Source organism: Thamnophis sirtalis, unplaced genomic scaffold (assembly GCF_051295495.1).
Source record: "Thamnophis sirtalis isolate CommonGarterSnake01/CBP01778 unplaced genomic scaffold, rThaSir2_p1.2 scaffold_7, whole genome shotgun sequence".
In the NCBI taxonomy this organism is placed as follows: Eukaryota; Metazoa; Chordata; class Lepidosauria; order Squamata; family Natricidae; genus Thamnophis; species Thamnophis sirtalis.
Genome location: NW_028261387.1, coordinates 40,678,437 through 40,696,029, shown reverse-complemented (window position 1 = coordinate 40,696,029; position 17,593 = coordinate 40,678,437). Strand labels below are relative to the sequence as shown.

General features: G+C 35.4%; 1 protein-coding gene across 2 annotated transcripts in view; it reads right to left on the bottom strand.

Moving 5' to 3' along the window:
• ERI3 (ERI1 exoribonuclease family member 3) overlaps positions 1 to 10,093 on the bottom strand; it is a 305,203-nt gene extending 295,110 nt beyond the window's left edge. The window contains exon 1 of one of the 2 annotated variants that reach the window (XM_087719794.1): positions 10,024 to 10,093. The gene's annotated coding sequence lies outside the window, so the exon portion shown is untranslated. The remainder of the gene's footprint in view (positions 1 to 10,023) is intronic. The other variant, XM_087719795.1, reaches the window with a different exon arrangement.
• Between the last annotated feature and the right edge of the window lie 7,500 nt (positions 10,094 to 17,593).

Below are 17,593 nucleotides of genomic sequence, written 5' to 3'. Positions count from 1 at the left end.
ATTATATTTCTCTTTTGTCTGGATGGAATATTATCAATATATTAATCAAAATATATTCTTCTATGCAGATATAACAGTATAGAATAAAATCATACAGGTCAATGAATTAAGCCTGAAGTCACAGCACTTTTTCAAAGGAATGAAAACAAAACAAATAATTCCTCCTGTCTGGCACAGAACAATAAAATACTGTAATGTTCTCAATAGCCAGGCCCAATAAATGGATAATATTTCCTTATTTAGCATTTAGTAAAAATTATCTACTGTATTAAAATGACCAAAAGGCAAAACCAGCTAGAAGAAATTGATCAATTTAATCCAGCAATTTTTGAATCTGGTATACGATTCAAAATATTTGATACTGACTCATTCAAACTAGTAAAGATAAAAATAAACCTTCATTTTTATACAAGATGGGATAGAATTCTCACATGAAATTGGGTGATTTAAAGTATACCCTCATAGAAATCTGATAGAATAATCTGGCTTCCTTTATAATCCATGACATGCAAGAGTCAAGCCAATCAGAGAATAATCTCCTTGACTTCAGAATCCTTTACAGACCTTAAGGTTGTACAAACTTAAAAATATTGCTTATTCTGTGAATAAGTAACTAACAATCTGGTAATTTAATTATTTAGATATAATAAGAACGAATGGCTTAGAAAAAATAAGATAAAAGGCAGGGAACATATTTATGGAAAAAAGATAGAAATCAATTTATCACCATCATGGAATTTGGACCTCATCTGATATTAGCAATTAAGCATGATTTTCATCAATGAAAATCATTTCTGTGTGAGGGAACCTACATCTAACTGGTGGGATTTAATTATCTTCATTATCTCAATATTCTTAATAGTTTCATCCATATAAACTATTTGTTAAATACTCACCAAAACCATAATTTGCCCTATTAAATTAAATATTAGGAAAAATAAAATGCTGAAAGGACAACCATTGAGGTATAATACCATGTGAACACTCTAGGCAAATCTTTACAAATCAATATTCATAAGTTTTAATGATGAGTTGATGTACCAACAGACTAAAGAATTAAATTATTTTAGGGATTAATAATAAGCAAATATTAAGTGCAGTAAGATTGTAGATATACTTGATGTTGAAGAACAAATCAGTTGTATCAATCTATACTACCAGAGTTTTTAGATAGCTCGTTTCTTAGATGCACTGGGCATGCAACTTCCAAAACTCCAAGTCAATATAGCTGAAGAGCCATCATATACGTGACAATTGTTAAAAGATATGGCAGATATTGCATAATTTTTGTTCATGGTTTATCTCAGCTACTGATTATCTATCTATTTTTAACTATTGTCAGCTACCCAGAGTCAAGACAATTGGAAAGGTGGTCTTATTAATTGAACTACTATAACTAAATTAAAAAATATCTGATGGACACCAATTTGAAAAAGACTATTATAATGCATGTTAAAAAATAAAATATATATTTTCACATAATTCCTTTCTCATTTTTTTGATTTGGCAACCTTTTTCCAAAAACGGAAATCTCCTACAAAATAAATGTAAATAAATAAATGCACAATAATGTGTTGGTGTTAAACAATAACATAATTTCTAATAAAAATAAAATTCCAGGATATAAAAAGATGTTTCTACAAATGAGAAATCAAGGTACATCATACATTTAGATATAAATTTATTTGATTCTGTTGTAGTTGCCCAACGCCAATGGAAGTGCAAAGTGTGAGCTTCCGGTGGGCGGGGCCTGACAGAGAGTTGTTATTTCTAACAGCTCTGGAAACTTGGCGTCGTTAATCTGTCTAAACAGCAATCTATCAAGCTGTTTAGCAGTTTATCTATCCTCCTTTCAGGCTTAGAAGAGAGAGATGAGCAGCTATGCATCGGAAGTTTTTCAACTAGCTTTTTCAGCATAAACGCCGGGAAGAAAGTCGGAAAGCACCGGCTGTAGCATGGCAGCTCCGTGCCAGGATTTATTCTGCCTTTTGTTGCAGAACGAAGGTTTTCGCCCATTCTCAGCACAATGATTTATTATGGACTTCAAGCCGAGCTGAACCAATACTTGTGAGCTTCTTAATTGTATGTATTAATCTTTTTAGCTCCATTGTAAAGAATTCCTTCTGCTGATTGCTTGCTGAAAGTTCTATAAAAATGGCGCTGAGCTGTGTAGGAGGGGCGTGCCTCGGGTAGAGCTTCTGCGAAGCCTAAAAGTGATTTACTGTCAAGAAGAGATTTATTATCAAAACAAATAGCAATTGCTGTATAATTGGACTTCCTGGACTTTTTAACTGACTAAAGAAGATTAAGTTCGAGATGGCTTCTAAGCAAAGATTCCTCCCCCCTCCTCCCCCCGCATCAAAAAGTGCCGGAAATTCACCAGCACCTTCTGCTAAAATACAATCATCACTCCCTTCTACATCTGCAGGGGACCCCCTGACAAGACAAATTCTGCAGAAGGAATTAATCAATGCATTACAAACTCATGCTGTTATGATGGGGGAAAAAATTTAAGGAAGAGATAGCTGCTTCTAACAAAAAGATGTATGAAAAACTTATGACATATAACCAAATGATTAGGAGTGACTTTGTGATGGTTATGAACTTAATATTTGGCTATGCACAGGACCTTGAAGAAAAGTTAGAAGAACTTAGTGACGCCAATACAAAATTGACAACGAAACTGGAGGCGGTCCAGCAAAAGGTTAGCGATGCAGACAATGAAATCCTAATGCTACAGTATAGGCAAATGGAATTGGCTTTAAGGATAAGTGGTCTCCCTGAAAGTACACAGGAGAACCTGAAACAGACTCTCTCTGAAGCCTTCGACCTGATGGCGGGAGGGAATCTTGACTGGCAAATCAAAAAGGTTTACAGAGTTAATTTCTCGCTGGCAAAAGAAAAACAATTGCCAAGAGATATAGTGCGAGAAATACGATATTACAGGAATCCTACAAAAATAAGCTTCAAATCCGGGGTCGGGAGGTGACTGTCTTGAAGGAGATACCACCTAAAATGCTGAGATCGAGGAAAGATTATGCCTTTCTAGTGGAAGAGCTCAAAAATCGCCAGATACAGTTTAGATGGGACGCACCAACTGGCATCACATTTAGCTATCTTGGAAAAAGACATCGCCTCAATACAGTATGGAAAGCTCAAGATTTCTACACCAACGTACTGATGGGTGGACAACCCTCTCCCTCTAGAACTAGACAAGGAGAAGGATATGATGGAAAGCAAGCCACTCAAGTTCTAACAAGGGAGGATCAACTTGTTCTTTCAGAGGTACAAGATGCTAAAGAACAAAGACAAAACCGTGTGGTTACCAGGCGAATGGAACAGGAATTAAGAAAGCAACGTACACAAGCCATCGTTCAGGAGCATACAGGTGTTACATCAGAAACAGTGGGAGGAGCTAGGCCAAAGGTTAAATTTCAAGATGTTCAGATGGCTATTAAAAAGTTTCAGGGGGCTAAGGATGGTAACTAAATCCCTAATATGGAATGTTAAGCGATTGGATTAATTTAGCAGGAAATGGAGTGCTCAGTATTGAAGGGTTTGATTTGGTATATGGCTGCTTGTTTGCTGTATAATAAAGAGGTGGATGAGAACGTTAAAGGTCATGCTCTGGGGAATGCCTTGCTACGGGTTGGGGGGAAAAAACATTAATATTAATTACATGGTAGATTTACAAAAAGGTTAAGGTATTCTGGACACAAATATGATGGATTATGTAAAATGCTCTCTCAAAATCCACCTATTCCTTATTCTTTGTTACTGACTCTACAGCAGTAGAGATCAACTTGACTTTGCATTTGATAACTGCAGCTAGATTGTTGGTGGCACAATATTGGAAGAAATAAGATTTGTTTACTAGCTAGGAATGGATATTGAAGATCACAAACTTAGCAGAGACGGATAAAATAGTTGCATATCTCAAGGATAACTCAAATGAGAGATATAAACCAGACTGGGAAAAATGGATTGACTATATTCAAAATAAATATGGGTCTAGGAAATTTCAGATAGTTTATGACTAAGATCAGAAATGATACAAATTATTTATAGTTAGCCTAGCAAGGAGGAGCTAATATGAATTCAAAGATGTTATTAACTTTCTATGTTTTCTCTTAAGTATATCTTAAACTGCTTTTGTTAAAGATTTATACCTTGTATTGGTTCTGGGAAGTCAGGGTGGGGGAAGGTTAGGGGCTTGGGGGGCGAGTGGGAGGGAGTGGAGTTTACTAAACTGGAGGAGGGATGTTGGATGATTGTACATGTATACTGTTATTTTTTTCTTTTTTAAGTATATTGAAATGGAATTATAAATACCATCAACACAAAAGGGATTTTGCTCAGATGCTGAAACACATTAAGTGAATCAGAGGAAGAGTGGAAAGTAGAGGAGAGAAGAAAGATAGGAAGAGAGGGATAGGAGGGAGGGGGAAGGGGGAAGGTGAGGTGTATAAGGAGGAGTGGTAAAGGGAGAGAGTAGAAAGAGAAAGGAAGAGGAAATAGAGTAGTATGGAAGCGGAAATACACCAACGAAAGGAAGAGTGGGAAGCAGAAGGGAGAAGAAAAGTGGGAAGGGAGGGATAGGAGAGAGGGTAAGGGGGGAAGATGAGGAGGTTGAGGATAAGGAGGAGGGGAATGTAGAGAGAGAAGAAGGAGAAAGGAAGGGGAAATAGAGTAGGAAAGGAAGAGGGAGGGAAGATAGGAAATAAGAGAGAGGTAGAAGAAAGAGGTGTAGGGAGAGTAGAAGAGCTAATAATGGGTGTTAATCTTTTGGGGGCATGGAGGACAAGAGGAACTGATGTAATCACTATTTAATACTATATGATATTGGCTATATATAGTATACATGTGATTGTATGTTATGAAATTGAAATAAAAATGTTTAAAAGTTAAAAAAAAAAAGGAAGTGCAAAGTGTCACTTAACCTAGTGAGGAACAAAGCTGTTCACCAAAAATGTTTATTTTCAAAAATGCATTGTCCTGTAAAACTAATAAGTAACAGAATGAATATGTGAAAAAGTTACACTGGACAATTTCTAAATTAAAATTATCTAGTTTTAGTGACAATTTAAAAAAAACCAAATACATAATTCAGTTTTTGAAGTTAGTGACAGGATTCAGATCCTAGACTAAATTATAGTTCACTTTGAATGGTTTTCTCAGTAAATTATGTGAAAACCAGGTTGCATAGTTTTGTAAGCACAAATTATCAGTTACTAGGATGTGAAAACAGTGTGGCTTCCTCCTGAAAATATAGAAATGTTATGGAATGCATGTACTTTATATATATATATATATATATATATATATATATATATATATATATATATATATATATATATATATATATATATATATATATATATATATATATATATATATATATATATATATATATATATATATATATATGTTAACAGAGATGTTAACCACTAAGCCACAGGCTGTCCTCCGTTATCAGCTGAGCCAGGGAGAAAGGTATATATTTAAAGTCACAACCCCTGGTATGCCCCATTATGGGAGGAAGCTAACTGCTTCCATTATCTGTCGATCGGCTCGTCACAAGAGTCCATCACGACAGAAACCCAATATTTTTACTGTTGCCTTTGTTACATTTGTGTTGTATTTGTGCTGATAAATAAATAAAGGGAGACTAGTATAGATCTATTTCAATCAGCTGGGTTGATGACTTTAAATATATACCTTTCTCCCTGGCTCAGCTGATAAGGAGAAGAACCTTGTGGCTTAATGGTTAACACATCTGCCTAAGATGCAATACAGCACAGGTTCTAATCCCAGTAAGGGTATGGCTAGCTGATGTTTGGCTTGAGTATAAAATTTAATCAATGTTAAGTACACTATATATTTTTCCTAATCTTCATTTAAGTTATTTTAAAACTGCATTTTTAAAAACACAATACTGACCAAAATCCATAACTACATTCACAAAATATGCTAATCCATAGACTGTTTGAAACGTGATTTGTTGAACAAACCAGAATAAGTTTTGAAGATGAGTAGCTATTAATTTCCACTTCTTTGAACTAGATAAAAAGGTTAGGGTCAGGCTGAATACAAAAGTAAATAATTCAATCATAATCAACCCTCTATTCTCTATTTCGTATCATAATATATCAACAAGTTACTTTTTCAAATTCAGATTTGCTTTTTCATTGCAAATAACTTTCTATCTTAGCACAAATGTGCATCCATCCCAAAATAGTTTGTTCTCACTTTCCACCATATTATAATGATAATTACTTCAATTCCTTTATTTGATTGTTTTGAGCTATCCCAAATCACTGTGAATTAAATAGGATACAAGTTTAATAAATTAATATTATTAAAGTTCTATGCTTATAATTACTAGATTACTACAATAGTAACACCCAAATATTGATAACTTTCACCTTATGATGAATATCATAGACTACAACCCAAAGCAGGTTCATTATAAAATAAATATGGAATGAAAATACCTCTAGATACTTGTACGCCACTCAGAGTCACTTTCATATGAAATGAGCAGTTATACAAATATGATTTTAAAAACATTTTTCCTAATATATCTAAGCTTTTATTCCCCAAGTTGTCATTAATATTAATATCAAACATTAATTCATGGCAATATTTTATATAGGGTAATTAGCTGTTATATATTTCTGTTCAATTGCTTTTTGTTATCAGTACAGCATGTAAGTGTACTGTATGCCATTTTTATTTTTTTAATCATGCTTAAGACTCATTTGTATGATAGTAAACTAACCCAACTCCTTTCTAGGAGCGAGATTGATTACATTATATCCATACAAAGTAACTCCCTAAACTATGGCTCTTCTTGATGCATAAATGTAGACTAGATAGTATTTTTTAATTAAACAGAATTGGAAAAGAAATGAACACTGTTTCAATACAATACAATTTCAAATTCTGGTTAACATTAACCAGAAATGAGAGCCACTTTTTATGACACATCTCACTAATATACAGAAGACTTTTCAGCTGTGATTAAGAAGCCACTTCAGACCAGGACAAATTCCAGGCAAAGCAATGTTAAGCTTCCAGGCAAAATTCCAGGCAAAGTAACTGCCAAATTTTGAATGAATATACAATATGAGATTACATCATTTAACTCTAAACAAATGCTGATAGAAGGTGTGGTAAAGAAGTTCTTGGCAAATAAGGAAGCAAATTTCAGACTGACTGTTAAATCTAAATGAAGATAGTTGAAGTTTATAGCTGATATCCTAAGTTTTGTAAGCACAAATTATCAGTTACTAGGATGTAATGTCTTGCAATGATATAAAACTCATATCTTGCTAGATACAAAAGCATGCTTCTTGATCAGATAACTGAAGTTTGTGAAGTAGCTGCAAAATGTTTCAAGAATAATCCAAATCAAACAAATCAAAATGGCTGAAGAAGTTGAAAAATGACGACTGTCTGGTTAGGGGAGAATTTCATATAGTCAAAGCAAAAGACTATCCAACTGTCATATCTTTTCTTCTGTTTGGATTTTAAATGATAGAATAAAATGATCAGATGATATAAGATTCTTTATCAAGTACAGCACATACTATAATTATAGGGCTATATATTAGAAATATATACATAAATATAAATAAATTTGTTAACTGCTAAGTACTATAATACATTATGCTTTCTTTTTTCTGTTGTTTTTTTCTTTTCAGGGTTTGTTTGTAATTTTTTTAATGTAATACATTATAATTATCTTTGTCCTTTCTTTTATTTTATGATTATTTATATAAAAAATAAAAGTATAGCATATACTACCCAAATTTACCTAAAAATACTTATTATTAAAATGCACTTTGGGACATTAGAATATAAAGTATTTCATTCAACAAATGCTTCTGAGCATGTAAACTATTCCATCTATCTACACACTGTAGATAAAGTAGAATTCAACATTCATCCAGTTACCACAATCAATATTATATCATGAGAGTGATCAGACTTATTGATCAATTTGGAAATACCCACATTTCTAAAAGAAAAGCTAGTTTTTGCACTCTAAAAGACCCCAAGGTATTTTTAATGTGTTTTAGTAGAAGACGAAAGATTTATACGATCTGAAGAGAAACCAGAGTTTTAGTAGAAGGAAACTGCCAAATTTCTCTAGAATATATTACATCATCAATCATTTAAAATGGTAATGATTACAAATTATACTGGCCAAGATTTTAACACTGTTTGAATACTCCATAACGGCTGATTCATAAATAAGCTACAATGAATGAATCTTCAAAATATGATGGCAAAAAAAGCAAGCAACCACAATATATCTTAGTGCAATGTCTCAACTAAGTGACATAACCCAGTGCACATTAGGATGGATCCAATGAGATAAAACTCTTATGTAAATTTAATACATAAATTCAATATCCGTCAGAAAGGGAGATTTGAAGTAGTAACAATATACTTGCGTGTAAGAACTTATCAGTGGGAAACAATGATCATGACACAATACAAGAAAAATGCACCATGGCTAATTAGATAACTATGTAAACCACACACATGACGCACACAATACTTGACCCTAAATCACAAAATATTTATTGGCCATGAATAAAAAGCTTATCGTTCACCACATGGATTTCTAATAACATCTATTCTTGGAGCTCTGATTCCACATTCAAGAGATACTTTTGGAAAGCCTGGGTAGTTACCAAATGGACATTTTTTTCTCTTAAGGCTTCTTTTAAATGGTGGACAGACAATTATTTGCAGAGGAAATAATCTAAAAGTCTTGTATCTAAATTAGATGTTTAGTCTGGCATATTTAACACAATGCAAGATCACATTTCTCAACCAATAGAGTAACAGGTATATTTTAATCAGATTTCTGTTTCCAAGTCTTTAAAGAGTGCATCCTGTGAATACAATATTGTCAAGGAGATTCTATTGGTAATGAGATTTACTGCCTAATAAACTCGTACTCAGTATCTTCATCACTGCATTTCTCAAGAAACATACTTTCTTCCAAAGATCATATATCTACTTCTATCCACATTATCTATCCTAGTTATTTTCCAATTTACAAACCTAAATACTCAGTTTATTGCAGCAGGAAAGAAATAAACTATTGTTTAAAAGGGAAACCATTAGCATGGTATCTTTCCACCAACCATGCTCTTGCAGAAAAACAAGTCTAATAAACTACCCAGCTCTCTCTACTGTGCCTATCATTCTAGACTTCACTCTTGATAGACTTTTGATATTTAATATGTTTAAACCAGTCATAACCCGCATCCCCCCCAAAAACTAGCTGCATCACTTCTGATTGACATCTAAAAACTCCATTCTTGCCAATCAACCTGAGCAACTGCCTTTCAATTATTTGTCCTTTTATTCCCACAGCCTGAATTTTAGATAACTGCTAGCTTCAAGAGCAAAGCACGGGGAGTTGGAAGTCTTTCTCCCTAAAACTGATAAAATACTGTAACCAATACCACTTCAAGACTTTAGCCATTAATAAAATCTCGGAATAAGTAACATACATCCCTTCCCATAAGCCATAGCTATTCCTTCCTTTTACTTCTCTTTTTGCTCCGTAAATCACACCGGCTAATCCAGCCCCTGGATCCCCAATGCAACTTGCCAGCCAGGCCTCACTGAGTCTTCCCTTGTACCTCCACCTCCCAAATCATCGCTTCTCTCGATTCTGTTCACTGAGCTGCTGCAACCTCCCCGGCCCAACCAGCGCTAAGCAGGGAAGCTGGCAATTCCGCATCCCAGAATCAGCGGGGATTCGTAAAATCCGTCACCGCAGGCCGAGCTCCATCCCCCCCAATGCATCCAACACCGCGCCCCCCAATCTTGGCCTCAGAGCCCACTTAGGCCGTCAGACTCCCAACCGGCAGGCCCTTCCCATCCTCGCCACTCAGGCGTTCACCACTCAGTAAACCCCCAGACACCCCCGCCCCCAGGACAGCCCCGGTCACCCCCATCCCTCAGCACCACGAGTCCCCAACAGCAGCCACTCACCTTCGCGCCCTCTGACCCTCGAACTCAATATAAACGACAGCCGTATCGACCAACCCCGATGGAGGTTCCCGCCCTAAGGGGACGGACTTCTTGGTTGCGAACATGCGCGTAAAAAAAATGTTGCCGCGCGCCTCTTGTTTCTTTGGCATTGTGGGATACGTAGTTTTGAATACGGTCGGAGGGAGGCGGGGAGGGATTCCGCAGGTAGCGTCTTGGAATCCTCCGTTCTCTGATGAGTTGGTTCAGGAAAGAAACAGCTCGGATTGGCGTTGTCGCACAAAAACTGCCTTAACGTCACGAATATTATCATTCACTATCAAATTTAGCCTTGGCAATATTTTGCTTTTAATTCTGTGTATTTTAATCAATAAATTGCTGGTTGTGTGAATTATACACATACACACATATTCCACAAACAGCTGTTTCATGGTAAAATGTCTCACTTAATTCATCTAAAGACGTATTTGCATTCCATCTTTCTCTATTCTGTTCCTGTGCACCTTCCAACCTGTTTTAGAAGTTTGGGAGATCTTCACAGTTCTATTTGGAGCACACAGGAAGGAAGCAGCAGGAGACAAAAAAACCTCTCTGTTCATGCACTGAATATTGGATGTGACTACTACTTCTATATTTATCCTTCCTTTTTCATATATATATTTATTTATCAGCACAAATACAACACACACACACACACACATATGCATGCATGCATGCATGCATACATACATACATACATACATACATACATACATACATACATACATACATAGTCAGTTAACATCAGGGATGGGTTCCTGACAGTTCTAACCTCTTCTATAGAAGAGGTTCCACAAATCTACAGTGCCGTTTAGAACCAGTTTCAGCTCCCTCCCCCCGGCGTCCGCACATCATCAAGATGAAGAGCGAGAGGAGGAATTCTGGGTGTTGAAGTCCACAAGTCTTAAAGCTGTCAAGTTTGAACAACCCTGGGGTTGTTTTTTTTTTCTAAAGTGTTAGGGGTGCAAGGGTCTTGTAACTTGACAGCTTTAAGACTTCCGCGCTTCAAATGCCAAAGTTTCTGAGCCAACATTTTGGTTGCTAAGCAAGAGCGTTGTTAAGTGAGTTTCATCACATTTTACAAGTTGGCCACGCCTACCCAGTCACATGGCCAGCAAGCCACTCTCACCAGGTCACATGGCCAGCAAGCCACTCCCACAAAGCAGGCCACACCTACAGAAGAGGTTCTAAAAAAAATTGAAACCCACCACTGGTTAACATACCTAAAACTGCTGTGTCCTATTTTCTCTCAAGAGCCCTGCAAGGTCGGATGCTGAGAGAGAATGACTTAAAAGGCTCTCAGATGGCTTTCATGCCTAATACAACTCTAGAATTCATAGTTTCTAGGCCAGATCTTTAACCACTACACCAAACTGGCTGTCACATATCAGTGAATGTAGCATATAGTATTAACATGTCATTATTTTAATACAAAATATTTGTAATTAACCATTACAATAAGCCAACAGTCAAAGATGATGTAGAGGACAAATAAAGTACTAGATTTAAACTGCAGCCAAATCTATTTTCCACAGCCTTTTACTTTAGCTGCATGGTGTCTAACCTAAGGTTAAATCTAGTCTTTTAGTGCTATTTGCTTTCAAAGATTAATATTCTGTTCCTTGTATTACTAGTGTTCCCTGTGAAGATCAGGTTTAGGCAACTCAATGTGTTTCATTGACTTACTGATCGATTAAAAGTATAAAGCCCCCCTCCTCAATACATGACTCTGAAGGACTCATAAACAGGCATTTTGGAAACCAAACAAAATTCATAATTGTGGAAGAAGACAGAAGTTCAAAGAAATAACGTGCACTATTGTGTTATCAGGTAGAAGTTTATGTATGGAAAAAGAGCAAAAGCAGGGAACAATCCCTTGTGTCTTCAATATGAAAGATACTGGTGTACAGAGTATCACCTCTGAAAAGATCTTAGCTTTTGAAGTTTATTATAGGATTTATTTTTACACATAATAGTGGTCTCCTTTAGATGGAGGCTTCGCTTGATGGTAATAATTGCTTCACTTATAACATTACAAAGGACCTTTTGTTTATATTACAATGGATATTTTATTTACTTTGAAATGGAATAAAGTTACCTGGTATCTTTGGCTATATTATTGTATCTGAGGGATACCTATTAAGGCTCTGTTGTTTCCCCCTTTTGTTTGCCCCCCAAAACAGAAAACAACATTTGGTAATAACAATGTTATTCTAGTGAATTATTAGCAGGATAGGAATTTATCTACCATCTCTTCTTTATATAGTGATATATATATAAACTCATAAGAATAGTGAAGATGCCACAAGTTGTAAAGTATGTTTGTTTATTAAATTTTCACTCCACCTTTGTTTTGAGATCAATTTAAGGCAGCATACTTCTCTAATGCTTCTGAATTTATTTTTCTAAGAACAAGAGTCCTGTGAGGTATGTTTGTTTAAGAAAGTGTGACTAACCCAAAATCACCCAGCTTGCTTTTATATCTAAGGATAGATTAGAATTAATATTTTTCTGGTTTATAGCCCAGCATTTTAGCCACTATCCTAAATTAGTTGTCAAAATTACTGTCATAACAGCTGCCTAATACTAAGGCCCAAGAATCTGAGATGACTCCTATAGCCAAAGCTAATACCCCTTAACATTTATTTAGGGTTGCCTATTTGTCAAAATGAACTATACTGGTGCTAGGATATGTTATCTAGAATCACCTCAAACTTGACAATGTCCCTTTCCTCAATCATTTGCTCCAGATGTATCCTATCTTCAGAGAGTACCAGAAGTGCACAAGCAACATATTGAAAATATAGCTGGAAAACATTGACTTACTCTTGTTGCACATACTAGTCTGTTTATAAATTATTGAGACTATATGAGGAAAAATAAGGAAAAATACTGTGGTACAAATGATAGAACTGCTCTCACTGTCCCCATTCTTTTTGTAGACAAACAGGTAAGAGGTGAAACAATGGGCTTTAATCTATAGATGCTTACTATAATTAATGAAGTTTATCTCTAATTTTTCCAATTCCCTCTTTCTTTAAGGTGACCAAACGTCCCGATTTCAGCGGGATGGTCACGCTTTATAACAATTTGTCCTGTGTCTCGGGCCATTTTTAAAAAGTCCCGATTTTCTGGCTTCATGTTGAAAGCTCAGTGGATTTGCTTAAGAAATCCTAACTGGGGCAAGACAAAAGACACCCTGTCTAACCTCTCTCTCTGTCTCAGTACTTTCATTGAAGATATTAAAATGTTAAAGCAACAAAACGGACACACACACCCGCCCCTTTTACTCACTTTTATAAGAAAAAATGATCAAGTACCATAGAGCTCCAGGAAATGGCTAGAGAGGTCGCGAGTGTTACTTCCTGGATTTTCCGGAGGGGAGGGGCACGGAGGTTGGAGGTCTGCTCCAAAAAATGGTGGCAAAGTTTCTTTGAAAAATATTTCCCTGACTAATTTTAGCATCTCAATTTGCTCAGTTCTTTGTATTAACATCTACATCATTCTGGGTTTACTTGGAGTGCAAGCCTGCTGGTAAGTGAGCTGGGATTTTTCTTTTATTTTTTTAATGTATTTTAAAATAATATTTTATTTATTGTGCATAGGATTTTTTAAAATTCTGTGTGGATTCTTTTTTTATATTGTCTTAGACTATTTAAAAAAAGATTCTATCCAAAATACAAAATACCAGCTGCAGTTATTCACTTAAGAACTGTGGCAAGAAAGGTGGTATAATGGGCTTAGTGACCAAAGTTACAATGGCTTTGAAAAAAGTGACTGATGACCATTTTTCACACTTAGCGACCATTTTCACACTTAGCGACCGTTGCAGCATCCTCATGATCACGTGATCAAAATTTTGATGTTTGGCAACAGATTCGTATGTATGATGGTTTCAGTGTTCTGGGGTCATGTAATTTCTTTTTGTGACCTTTTGACAAAGTCAAATGGGGAAACCAGATTCACTTATGTTACTAACTTATCAGCTGCAGTTATTCACTTAAGAACTGTGGCAAGAAAGGTGGTATAGTGACCAAAGATACAATGGCATTGAAAAAAGTGACTGATGACCATTTTCACACTTAGCGACAATTTTCACACTTAGCGACCGTTGCAGCATCCTCATGGTCACATGATCAAAATTTTGATGTTTGGCAACAGATTTGTATTTATGATGGTTTCAGTGTCCTGGGGTCATATAATCACCTTTTGACAAAGTCAAATGGGGAAACCAGATTCACTTATGCTACTAACTTATCAGCTGCAGTTATTCACTTAAGAACTGTGGCAAGAAAGGTGGTATAGTGACCAAAGTTACAATGGCATTGAAAAAAGTGACTGATGACCATTTTCACACTTAGCGACCGTTGCAGCATCCTCATGGTCACGTGATCAAAATTTGGATGTTTGGCAACAGTTACAATTTATATTTGTAAATTGTAGTTATGTTGAAATAAAAAAAATATTACAATACTATTTTTGCGTTGTATGAAAAATTTTGTTGCTCCGTATAAAATTTTTAAATCAACCCCCCCCACCCCCCACCCCGGTCAAAGGTGTCCCTCTTTATCAATCTGAAAATCTGGTCACCTTATCTTTCTTGGCAGTGCAGTAAGCTTTCAGTTAATATTATGCTTCCTCTGAAATTTCTCCCATAACTACCTCATTCTTCCTGGTTTTTTTAATGTTTAGACTACATATATTGCCACAAATTTTGAAATCTACTGTTAGGCAATTATATCATTGACATAATTTTAATATATATAAAATTGCAACCAAGTTTTGGTGATCTTCTAGTCTTTTTATCAGACAAAATGATACATCAAGCCAGAAAGAAGAAGACAAAAAAAGCTGCTATATTGAAGCTATAAAGCCTGTATGATCAGAATTTAAGGCAAAATTAAAAAGGAGTTACAGATTTAAATGTATGACAGCACACCAGGGACATTTCCTGGCAAAGGTTTACTATGCAATAATTCAGTCCTATTCACAAAATCTTACCAGTGCTTCACTTACAATTTGCCACACAGGAAAAACTGAAATGACTTAATAATGCCCTTTATTCCATAATAAGATGTAGTGTCCATCCAAAATATCCTAGTTGTCATACATTTTTAGCTTATAGCATGAAACAGAAACTCCAATGGGTAACAGCAAATTCTTCCATTTTAAAAATACTTTAAAGTAGGCAGTATATATTGATGTAACTGATGTTATGACATTAAAACCAGCAGAAATTATAAAAGATTGTGCATATATAATACTAATGGGGCCAAAATTAGTGCTTCTTCTGTGGTTAGGAAACATGTAGGTCACAATCCATATAACCAGTCCCATTGAACAGTTCAATCTAAAACAGTCTGCACAAGTTTCCAAACATTTTAAAAAGTGATTCTATATAAGATACGTTATGGTAGTCCAGATAGGAAATCTATATGACATCATTTTCACAAAAAATGATATAATTTGCATCTTGTGTGACATTATGTTTGAAGATACTCATCATTAGTTCGACAGCTTCACAAAGAATTGTATTTGACAGAATAAGTTTGTAAACATCCATTATTCCAAAACTTAAACTAAATCCAGAAATGTATTCAAATGCTAAATAGTGTAACTTCATTCAACAGAGTTTATATCCCATTTCCTGATGTACTATTTAACTGAACAGAAGCACCTCTGCCTCATAGAGATTAAGGTTTGATTTAGATTTACCAAACACAGACTGATATAGAACTTGAGCTGTTTCTTGGTTTTGGGTAGAAAAAAGAATTTGGCAGATGTTAATGAACCCCTGAATTCAGGTCATTCAGTATCATGAGTTATACATAGGCACCACGAGTAGCCTCCAAACTATACTTAAATCTTAAATTATTAACTTCATTGTACACTATCTTAAAGAACTAAAGAGACATGTTAAACAGCTTAGTGTAATTTATATTTTAGGTTCCATAAGTATTTACTAAACTCTTAGCAACTTTACCTCTATACCAGATTAGCAACTTTAAGATGTATGGAATTCAACTCCCAGAATTCCCTAACTAACATATTTCAGCCTGAGAATCTGGGAAAGGATTACAGCAGGAAAAAAAATCAGTGGCTCATTGTGGTCTTTCATATGTCTCCCATCCAAATGAAAAGCTATCCCATGTGCAGTTAAACAGAGAGCTGTAAAACAGCATTAGACAGAAGTGTTATATAACCATCTTGAAAACAGACTTTATGCCAGCACAGTAATTACTGCTAAGTACAAATATTGTGACAATGTCTGTTAATACCCATAAGGAATAATCTTGTATTATACTATGTTTTATTTAACAAGTTAATAATGTGCCAGCCCAAATCCTTCAGTTCCTAACATTGCCAGTGGGACTAATTAACCAACTTGGATATATATTTAGGGAAATATTAATATTCACAATGAACATGTTATATTTATATTGCCTCTTATAACCATGGCTATGTTGTGTTTGGTTTAAACATTACAGACATTCTTGACTATGTTTCACAACTCACTTTTCCTGTTACTGTATACTAATTACTTCTCAATTTATTCTGTCAAATGGTATTGGGAATAATATAATTATTTCTACGGTAGCAGGAAAAATGTGTAACCCCTTAATAACCAAAAGTAAAAGACAGAGAGACAATTAGGCATAGGGATTAAGGCATCAGGCTAGAAACTGGGAGACAATGAGTTCTAGTCCTGCTTTAGGCATAAAGTCATCTGGATGACCCTGGACCACTTAGTTTCTCTCAACTCTAGGAAGGAGGCAATGGCAAACCACTTCCAAAAAAACCTTGCCAGGAAAACTACATGGACTTGTTCAGAGAGTCTATGAGAATCAGAGAAATTGAATAGAAAGGGGTTAAAAGACATAGCAGAATGGAAAACTACAGTGGAACAAAAATAAATTGGAGGTATCAGTTATAGATTTTGGGGAATTCACATACTGTATCATTCTAAAACATGCTGGTATTGTGTGATATGAGAAGCCAGGTACTGTGTTTGACAGACCATGAGTTATATTTTAGCATGTTGGATAAACCCAGCCAATTGTGATTTATTACATAAATCATGACTAAACAAACCATGGTTTAGTACAATGTGGGAACCTAGGCAATTTGGATAAGAGACTTATCTTTATTTTTTCTGTAAACAGTATGCACTTTTGTTCTGTCAGAGAAGTCTGGTTACTGTTTGCAAATTATCAAAAAAAATCCCAATAGCTTGTAATCACATGGTTAACAGTTTGAGTACTACCTTGGTATCACCTTCTGCAGTTTATAAGTTGTTGTATCAGGATCCAACACACTTGCGTTCATAGATTTCAGCTGATGCAAATCACACATAGTGCCTCATCCAGCCTAGTATATTTTAAATGTGCCCTTTCAGGGCCAAATTAAGGCTAACTGATGCCTTAAGCATAGCCCAACAATGGTGCCCCTCATCCTTTCCATTGCTTAACTGACAAGACACTAAGACTTCATAAGTACTGAAAATTAAAGTATGGCAATGAATGGCTCAGTGGCT